This window comes from Haematobia irritans, chromosome 4 (genome assembly GCF_050003625.1).
Source record: "Haematobia irritans isolate KBUSLIRL chromosome 4, ASM5000362v1, whole genome shotgun sequence".
Classification (NCBI taxonomy): domain Eukaryota; kingdom Metazoa; phylum Arthropoda; class Insecta; order Diptera; family Muscidae; genus Haematobia; species Haematobia irritans.
This window is the reverse complement of record NC_134400.1, coordinates 200,966,959-200,977,263: the sequence shown is the minus strand read 5'-3', so window position 1 is coordinate 200,977,263 and position 10,305 is coordinate 200,966,959.

Here is a 10,305-nt window from a genome sequence, read left to right as displayed (position 1 = left end):
AAAAATTTTTGACACAATTAACTATAAAAATAAAATGTTGACAAAATTTTCTATAAAAAAATGGACTAAATTTTCCATAGAAATAAAATTTTGACAAAATTTTCTACAGAAATAAAATTTTGACGTCAAAAAGTTTTCCATAGAAATACAATTTTTACATACTTTTCTATAAAAATAAAATTTTGACAAATTATCTATAGAAACGAAATTTTCTATAGAAATAAAATTTTAACAAAATATTTTATAGAAATAATAGTTTGACTACATTTTCTATAAAAATAAAATTTTGGCAATATTTTCTATGGAAATAAAATTTTGACAAATTATCTATAGAAACGAAATTTTCTATAGAAATAAAATTTTGACAACATTTTCTATAGAAATAAAATTCCTACAAAATTTTCTATAGAAATAAAATTTTTACAAAATTTTCTATAGAAATAAAATTTTGGCAAAATTTTCTATAGAAATAAAATTTTGGTAAAATTTTCTATAGAAATAAAATTTTGGCAAAATTTTCTATAGAAATAAAATTTTGGCAAAATTTTCTATAGAAATAAAATTTTGGGAAAATTTTCTATAGAAATAAAATTTTTACAAAATTTTCTATAGAAGTAAAATTTTTACAAGATTCTTCATAGGAATAAAATTTTGACAAAATTTTATAGAAATAAAATTCTGACAAAATTTTTTATAGGAAGAAAATTTTTACAAGATTCTTCATAAGAATAAAATTTTGACAAAATTTTCTATCAAAATAAAATTCTGGCAAAATTTTCTATAGAAATAAAATTTTGACAAAATTTTCAATAGAAATAAAATCTTGACAAAATTTTCTATAGAAATAAAATTTTACAAAGTTTTCTATAGAAATAAAATTTTGACAAATTATCTATAGAAACGAAATTTTCTAGAGAAATTAAATTTTGACAAAATATTTTATAGAAATAATAGTTTGACAAAATTTCTATAGAAATAAAATGTTGGTAAAATTTTCTATAGAAATAAGATTTTTACAAAATTTTATAGAAATAAAATTCTGACAAAATTTTGTATAGAAATAAAATTTTTACAAGATTCTTAATAAGAATAAAATTTTGACAAAATTTTCTATAAAAATAAAATTCTAGCAAAATGTTCTATAGAAATAAGATTTTTACAAAATTCTATAGAAATAAAATTTTGCCAAAATTTTCGATAGAAATAAAATTCCGACAAAGTTTTCTATAGAAATAAAATTTGACAACATTTTCTATACAAATAAAAATTTGACCAAACCATATAGAAATAAAATGTTGGCAAAATTTTTATATAAATAAAATGTTGACCAAATTTTCTATAAAAAAAAACATTGTTATAGAAATAAAATTCTGACAAAATTTTCTATAGAAATAAAAATTTTGACAAAATTTTTTATAGACAAAAAATTTTTGACACAAATATCTAAAGCAATAAAATTTTGACAAAATTTTCTATAAAAAAAAATTGGACAAATTTTCCGTAGAAATAAAATTTGGACAATATTTTCTACAGAAATAAAATTTTGACGTCACAAAATTTTGAGAAAATATTCCGCAGAAATAAAATTCCGACAAAATTTCCCATAGAAATAAAATTTGGCAAAATTTTCTATAGAAATAAAATTTTGACGTCACAAAATTTTCTACAGGAATGTTCTATACGAGTAGAAATAAAATTTTGACAAAATTTTCTCTAAAAAAAATTGACAAAATTTTCCATAGAAATAAAATTTTAACAAAATTTTCTACAGAAACAAAATTTTGACAAAATCTATTCTATAGAAATAAAATTTTGACAAAATTACCTATAGAAATAAAATCTTGACAAATATTTTATAGAAATAAAATTTTGGCAAAATTTTAGTAGAAATAAAATGTTAACATAATTTACTATAGAAATAAAATTTTGAAAAAATCTTTTATAGAATTTTCTATAGATATAAATTTTGACAAAATTACCTATAGAAATAAAATTTTGACAAATATTTTATAGAAATAAAAGTTTGACAAAATTTTAGCAGAAATAAAATGTTAACAAAATTTACTATAGAAATAAAATTTTGAAAAAATCTTTTATAGAAATAAAATTTTGATAAAATTTTTTATAAAATTTTTACAAATTTTTGTATAGATATAAAATTTTGACAAAATTTTCTATAGAAATAAAATTTTGGCAAAATTTTCTATAGAAATAAAATTCTGACAAAATTAGAAATAAAATTTTAACAAAATTTGCTATAGAAATAAAATTTTGACAAAATTGTTATATAGAAATAAAATTTGACAAAATTTTATATAGAAATAAAATTTCTACAAAATTGTCTATAGAAATAAAATTTTGACGTCACAAAATTTTCTACAGGAAAATTTTCTACGAGTTGAAATAAAATTTTGACAAAATTTTCTCTAAAAAAAATTGACAAAATTTTCCATAGAAATAAAATGTTAACAAAATTTTCTACAGAAATAAAATTTTGACAAAATGTTCTATAGAAATAAAATTTTGACAATATTTTCTACAGAAGTAAAATTTTGACAAAATGTTCTATAGAAATAAAATTTTGACAAAATTTTCTACAGAAATAAAATTTTGACAAAATTTTCTACAGAAATAAAATTTTGACAAAATTTTCTACAGAAATAAAATGTTGACAAAATTTTCTACAGAAATAAAATTTTGACAAAATTACCTATAGAAATAAAATTTTGACAAATATTTTATAGAAATAAAAGTTTGACAACATTTTAATAGAAATAAAATGTTAACAAAAATTACTATAGAAATAAAATTTTGACAAAATTTTCTATAAAATTTTTACAAATTTTCTAAAGATATAAAATTTTGACAAAATTTTCTATAGAAATAAAATTTTGACAAAATTTTCTATAGATATAAAATTCTGAAAAAATTAGAAATAAAACTTTAACTAAATTTCTATAGAAATAAAATTTTGACAAAAATTTTTTATAGAAATAAAATGTTGAAAAAATTTTCTATAGAAATAAAATTTCGACAAAATTTTCTATAGAAATAACAAAATTATCTATTGAAATAAAATCTATCCCCAGATTTAATTTCTGCAGTGGATTGACAACAAGATTATTTTGTAAAAATTAAATTTCCATAACTCACCGCCAACCCACAATGGGTTAACATCTAAAAGTGTAACAGTGCAAATAGACCAACTCTTAGAAATCTTATACCATCAAAAACTAGAACTTGTTGATTTTGTCTTCACATATTCGAATGTTCATGGACCAACCCTCCTAGCAAAAACACCCATCATTTATCCTTGTCTTCACACACACAAAGTGCGTAGGTCTACTATGCTCTTTCGGATTTTTATACTTTGCAAAAAAAAAAACCTTGATGTGATTGGCTAAATCATTTCGAAAACAGGCTCTCTTTAGAACTTTCTTCATATGAAATTTGGTTGATACTTTTATCCAGGTTCCCTTGTGACGTCAGATGTTCACAAACCAACACACGCACACACACACATATATGGTCTATGTGTCTCCGTTAAGGATCATTTCCTGTTTTGCATATGTGTAATTGTATGGAAAAACGGAATGTTGGTATAATACTGATGTTAGCTGTGGATGCTGTTTCATTATTGTAGTTGAGTTTTGTTCCGTAGCTGTGGAATTGAAAGGGCATGATAGTGACTTTTTTCTCCATTTGACACAATTAATATACGGGTTAGAAAGTTTTTCATCTTTTTACCCAAACTCTCATCTCTGAAATAGTGGGAGCCTTAAAAAAGGATTTTGCGAGTGGTTCGATTTTGTTCAATAGTAAATTCTTCTAGGAGAACGATATCATAATGGCACTGTGCAAATAGTAACGTTGGGAGAACACAGAAACAAAAATGATACATTTGAATTTTTAACTACCATCTCATAATACCAAAAAAAAAAATTCTATATAAATAAATATTTGACAACATTTTCTATACAATTAATTATTTTTCGAGCTTTATGGACAAATTAGATTAAAGAACTTGATCAATAGAACCATTGACAAAATTTTCTCTAGAAATAAAATTTTGACAAAATTTTCTCTAGAAATAAAATTTTGACAAAATCTTCTATAGAAAAAAAAATTTTGACAAAATTTTCTATAAAAATAAAATTTCGACAAATTTTCTATAGACAAAAATTGTTTAATCTACACTTGTAGTTTAGTCAATGCATGGTTTTAAGCTGAAATTAAAAACAACAACAATGATTAAAGGGGAAAACCCAACAATAACAAAACAAAACGAAGAAAAAACAAGTAAGGAAAGTCTAAAGTCGGGCGGGGCCGACTATATTATACCCTGCACCACTTTATAGATCTAAATTTTCGATACCATATCACATCTGTCAAATGTATTGGGTGCTATATATAAAGGTTTGTCCCAAATACATACATTTAAATATCACTCGATTTGGACAGAATTTGATAGACTTTTACAAAATCTATAGACTCAAAATTTAAGTCGGCTAATAGACTAGGGTGGAACACAATGTTAGTAAAAAAAAATATGGGAAACATTTAAATCTGAAGCAATCTTAAGGAAACTTCGCAAAAGTTTATTTATGATTTATCGCTCGATATATATGTATTAGAAGTTTAAGAAAATTAGAGTCATTTTTTCAACTATTCGACTAAGCAGTGGCGATTTTACAAGGAAAATGTTGCTATTTTGACCATTTTTGTCGAAATCAGGAAAACATATATATGGGAGCTATATCAAAATCTGAACCGATTTCAACCAAATTTGGCACGCATAGCAACAATGCTAATTCTACTCCCTGTGCAAAATTTCAACTAAATCGGAGCAAAAAATTAGCCTCTGTGGTCATATGAGTGTAAATCGGGCGAAAGCTATATATGGGAGCTATATCTAAATCTGAACCGATTTCAACCAAATTTGGCACGCATAGCTACAATGCTCATTCTACTCCCTGTGCAAAATTTCAATTAAATCGGAGTAAAAGATTGGCCTCTGTGGTCATATGAGTGTAAATCGGGCGAAAGCTATATATGGGAGCTATATCTAAATCTCAACCGATTTCCACCAAATTTGACACGCATAGCTATAATGCTAATTCTACTCCCTGTGCAAAATTTCAACTAAATCGGAGCAAAAAGTTGGCCTCTGTGGACAAAGGAGTGTAAATCGGGCGAAAGCTATATATGGGAGCTATATCTAAATCTCAACCGATTTGGATGATATTTTGCAAGTTTTTCGAGACTCATAAAATATTGGGATGTACGGAATTTGAGGAAGATCGGTTGATATACACGCCAATTATGACCAGATCGGTGAAAAATATATATGGCAGCTATATCTAAATCTGAACCGATTTTTTCCAAAATCAATAGGGATCGTCTTTGAGCCGAAACAGGACCCCATACCAAATTTTAGGACAATCGGACTAAAACTGCGAGCTGTACTTTGCACACAAAAATACATCAACAGACAGACAGACGGACAGACAGACAGACAGACAGACATCGCTAAATCGACTCAGAATTTAATTCTAAGACGATCGGTATACTAAACGATGGGTCTCAGACTTTTCCTTCTTGGCGTTACATACAAATGCACAAACTTATTATACCCTGTACCACAGTAGTGGTGAAGGGTATAAAGAGGAAGCCCGCCCAAAATAAACCCAGCCAACTGCACTCAAATCGATGATTTGACGGTGGCAAAGGAAAAGAGATATGTTTGTACGAATTTATTTCAGCATAAGCCGGCTATCGTGTTAACCTTTTGTTCGGAAGGTTCAAGTGTGGTACACTTTTTGGTTTAGTGAACTGCCTGAATTTATTCTGATAATTGGTTGATAGTTTTGCTGCAAGTAGAGGATGCTGATGATGAATGTGGTAATTCCGAAACGTGCGTCCATCCAACCATCTTGCAGTCTATAGGGTTTTACCCAAATAAATTTGACAAACATTCTTTTCCTCTGTTGGTTAAGCTACACTTGTAGTTTAGTCAATGCATGGTTTTAAACTGAAATCAAAATCAACAACAACAAAATCGACTGTACATGTTACAGTTCGGGCGAATGAACTTTTGCACAGCCTTTAGTATAGATCTGGCTGGGATAGATAGAAGCTCGAATAATAATTAATTGTAAATTAAGATATCATACATTTGGACGTTAATCGCCTGTTTCAGTATCAGGCTAACATGAAAGGTAATAAAATTTTCTATAAAAATAAAATTTCGACAAAATTTTCTATAAAAACAAATTTTGACAAAAATTTTTTCTAGAAATAACATTTTGGCAAAATTTTCTATAAAAATATAATGTTGATAAAATTTTCTATAAAAATAAAATTTTGACAAAATTTTCTATAGAAATAAAATTTTGACAAAAATTTTCTGTAGAAATAAAATTTTGACAAAATTTTCTGTAGAAATAAAATTTTAACAAAATTTTCTATAGAAATAAAATTTTGATAAAATTTTCTATAGAAATAAAATTTTGACAAAATTTTCTATAGAAATAAAATTTTGATAAAATTTGACAAAAATTTTTTCTAGAAATAAAATTTTAACAAAATTTTCTATAGAAATAAAATTTTGACAAAATTTTCTATAGACATAAAAATTTCTATAGAAATAAAAATTTGTCAAAATTTTCTATAGAACTAAAATTTTGACAAAATTTTCATTAGAAATAAAATTTTGACAAAATTTTCTATAGAAATAAAATTTTAACAAAATTTTCTATAGAAATGAAATGTTGACAAAATTTTCTATAGAAATACAATTTTGACAAAATTTTCTGTAGAAATAAAATTTTGATAAAATTTTCTATAGAAATAACATTTTATCAAAATTTTCTATAGAAATAAAATTTTGACAAAATTTTCTATAGAAATAATATGTTGACAAAATTTTCTGTAGAAATAAAATGTTGACAAAATTTCCTATAGAAATGAAATGTTGACAAAATTTTCTATAGAAATAAAATGTTGACAAAATTTTCTGAAGAAACAAAATGTTGACAAAATTTCCTATAGAAATAAAATTTTGACAAAATTTTCTATAGAAACAAAATTTTGATAAAATTTTCTATAGAAATAAAATGTTGACAAAATTTTCTATAGAAATAAAATTTTGACAAAATTTTCTATGGAAATAAAATTTTGACACAATTTTCTATAGATATAAAATTTTGACAAAAATTTTCTATAGAAATAAAATTTTGACAAAATTTTCTATGGAAATAAAATTTTGACAAAATTTTCTATAGATATAAAATTTTGACAAAATTTTCTATAGATACAAAATTTTGACAAAATTTTCTATAGAAATAAAATTTTGGCAAACTTTTCTATAGAAATAAAATTTTGACAAAATTTTCTATAGAAATAAAATGTTGACAAAATTTTCTATTGAAATAAAATTTTAACAAAATTTTCTATAGAAATAATATTTTGATAAAATTTATAGACATAAATAGACATAAAATTTTCTATAGAAATACAAATTTGTCAAAATTTTCTATAGAATTAAAATTTTGACAAAATTTTCATTAGAAATAAAATTTTAACAAAATTTTCTATAGAAATGAAATGTTGACAAAATTTTCTATAGAAATGAAATGTTGACAAAATTTTCTATAGAAATAAAATTTTAACAAAATTTTCATTAGAAATAAAATTTTAACAAAATTTTCTATAGAAATGAAATGTTGACAAAATTTTCTATAGAAATGAAATGTTGACAAAATTTTCTATAGAAATGAAATGTTGACAAAATTTTTTGTAAAAATAAAATTTCGACAAAATTTTCTATAAAAACAAATTTTGACAAAATTTTCTATAGAAATGAAATGTTGACAAAATTTTCTATAGAAATAAAATTTTAACAAAATTTTCTATAGAAATAAAATTTTGACAAAATTTTTTGTAAAAATAAAATTTCGACAAAATTTTCTATAAAAACAAATTTTGACAAAATTTTCTATAGAAACAAATTTTGACAAAATTTTCTATAGAAATAAAATGTTGACAAAATTTCCTATAGAAATAAAATTTTGACAAAATGTTCTATAGAAATAAAATTTTGATAAAATTTTCTCTAGAAATAAAATGTTGACAAAATTTTCTATAGAAATAAAATTTTGACAAAATTTTCTATGGAAATAAAATTTTGACAAAATTTTCTATAGATATAAAATTTTGACAAAATTTTCTATGGATACAAAATTTTGACAAAATTTTCTATAGAAATAAAATTTTGGCAAACTTTTCTATAGAAATAAAATTTTGACAAAATTTTCTATTGACATAAAATTTTAACAAAATTTTCTATAGAAATAATATTTTGACAAAATTTCTTATAGAAATAAAAATTTGAAAACATTTTCTATAGGAATAAAATTTTGGCAAACTTTTCTATAGAAATAAAATTTTGACAAAATTTTTTATAGAAATAAAACTTTGACAAAATTTTCTATAGAAATAAAATTTTGACAAAATTTTCTATAGAAATAAAATTTTGACAAAATGTTCTATAGAAATAAAATTTTGGTAGATTATTTTTGGCTCCAGTGGCAACCATGATTATGAACCGATATGGACCAATTCTTGTGTGATTGGGGATCGGCTATATATAACTATAGACCGATATGGACCAATTGGGGCATGATTATTAGCGGCCATTTACTAACACCACGTTCCAAATTTCAACCGTATCGGATGAATTTTTCTTCTCCAAGAGGCTCCGGAGATCAAATCTGGGGAACGGTTTATATGGGGGCTATATATAATTATGGACCGATATGGACCAATTTTTGCATGGTTGTTAGATACCATATAATAACACCACGTACCAAATTTCAACCGGATCGGATGAATTTTGCTCCTCCAAAAGGCTCCGGAGGACAAATCTGGGGATCGGTTTATATGGGGCTACATATAATTATGGGCCGATGTGGACCAATTTTTGCATAGTTGTTAGAGACCGTATACTTACACCATGTACCAAATTTCAGCCGGATCGTATAAAATTTGCTTCTCTTAGAGGCTCCGCAAGCCAAATCTGGGGATCGGTTTATATGGGGCCTATATATAATTATTGACCGATGTGGACACATTTTTGCATGTTTGTTAAATACCATATACTAGCACTATGTACCAAAGTTCAGCCGGATCGGATAAAATTTGCTTCTCTTAGAGGCTCCGCAAGCCAAATCTGGGGATCGGTTTATATGGGGTCTATATATAATTATGAACCGATTTGGACCAATTTTTGTATGGTCGTGAGAGACTATATACAAACACCATGTACCAAATTTCAGCCGGATCGGATGAATTTTGTTTCTCCAAGAGGCTACGCAAGCCAAATGTGAGCGTCGGTTTATATGGGGGCTATACGTAAAAGTGGTCCGATATGGCCCATTTTCAATACCATCCGACCTACATTAATAACAACTACTTGTGCCAAGTTTCAAGTCGATAGCTTGTTTCGTTCGGAAGTTAGCGTGATTTCAACAGACGGACGGACATGCTTAGATCGACTCAGAATTTCACCACGACCCAGAATACACAGAAAAAAAATATCACCAAAATATTTCCAATTAAAAAGTTAATTGAGGTTGAAAATTTTTTCAATTAATAAATTAATTGATACAATTAACTTTTTAATCATGATAGAAACATTAAGTTAATTAAGTCAATGATTGAAATTTTTGAAATGTTTAATTAAAAAATTAATTGATACAATTAACTTTTTAATCAAATTCGGAAGACTAATTCAGTTAAAAAAGTGCTGATTTTTTTTTACTTTTTTAATTAAAAATGTATTTCAAACAATCATTTGTTAATCCAAATAAAAACTCTAAGCCAATCTAACTAAGTAATTAAAAGTAGTTACCTTTTTTAATTAATAAATTAATTGCGTTTTGGAATCAACATCAATTAAATTTTTAATTGAATTTTGCTGAAAAAATCAATTAATTTTTTAATCAAGAATTTTTTCTATGTCCAATTAAAACTGTGATTGATACTATCATTTTCGTGATTGAAGACATTTCAATTAAAAAATTAATTGGATCAATTAATTTGGTGATTGAATCAGAGAAAAACATTTTTGTGTGTATATATACTTTATGGGGTCTTAGAGCAATATTTCGATGTGTTACAAACGGAATTTTTTATTATACCCTATGGTGGAGGGTATAATAAAAAAAATTTCTTCATTTTTTATTGGAAACTTATTTTTAACTTGGAAACTGTTGCTTGTATAGGAAAACAATATATGAACAGATT